The sequence below is a fragment of the Helianthus annuus genome, chromosome 7 (genome assembly GCF_002127325.2).
Source record: "Helianthus annuus cultivar XRQ/B chromosome 7, HanXRQr2.0-SUNRISE, whole genome shotgun sequence".
Taxonomy (NCBI): domain Eukaryota; kingdom Viridiplantae; phylum Streptophyta; class Magnoliopsida; order Asterales; family Asteraceae; genus Helianthus; species Helianthus annuus.
This window is the reverse complement of record NC_035439.2, coordinates 73,304,249-73,304,996: the sequence shown is the minus strand read 5'-3', so window position 1 is coordinate 73,304,996 and position 748 is coordinate 73,304,249. Positions and strand designations below refer to the sequence as shown.

Below are 748 nucleotides of genomic sequence, written 5' to 3'. Positions count from 1 at the left end.
ACAACTTCGAACTTCGGCCACATTTGATACAAATGATTCAAAACTCCGCAACCTTCCATGGTCTTGCGGACGAGGATCCCCATCTACATATTACTAATTTCTTAGAAATATGTGATACCTTTCGGATCAATGGAGCATCAAATGACGCCATCCGCCTTCGAATGTTTCCATTTTCACTAAAAGACCGAGCAAAAGCTTGGCTCAACGCCCTCCCAGTTGGTTCGGTAAACACCTGGGATGAACTAGCCCAAAAATTTCTATATAAGTATTTCCCTCCCGCTAAAACGACTAAATTAATGACTGAAATTAATACATATTCACAAGAGGATGGGGAATCCTTATATGAAACTTGGGAAAGGTTCAAGGAGCTATTGCGAAAGTGTCCTCATCACGGTCTTGCGGTATGGCAACAAGTATCCACTTTCTACAATGAGTTGTTGCCACACACAAGACAAACACTTGACTCTAGCTCCGGGAGACTTTTAGGTAATCGCCGCCCACATGAAATATACAATCAAATTGAGGAAATTGCTCAAACCAATTTTCAGTGGCACACTCCCCGAGGCAATAAATCTATTGCCCCGGGCGCCCATAAGGTTGATGAAAGCACTTCTTTACAAGCCCAAATCGAGGCCCTTTCTTCAAAAATCAAAAAGTTAGAAATGACAAAAACAGTCTCGGTTATACCCTGTGAAGGGTGTGGTGGACCACATGAAAATTGGAGTTGTATGAAAGAAACAGATGATCA

General features: G+C 42.1%; 1 non-coding gene across 1 annotated transcript; it reads right to left on the bottom strand.

The window, feature by feature from the left end:
- Positions 1-290: 290 nt before the first annotated feature.
- LOC118480844 lies at positions 291-397 on the bottom strand. The gene has a single exon (XR_004863825.1). It is a non-coding gene; the product is annotated as a small nucleolar RNA R71 (small nucleolar RNA).
- Between the last annotated feature and the right edge of the window lie 351 nt (positions 398-748).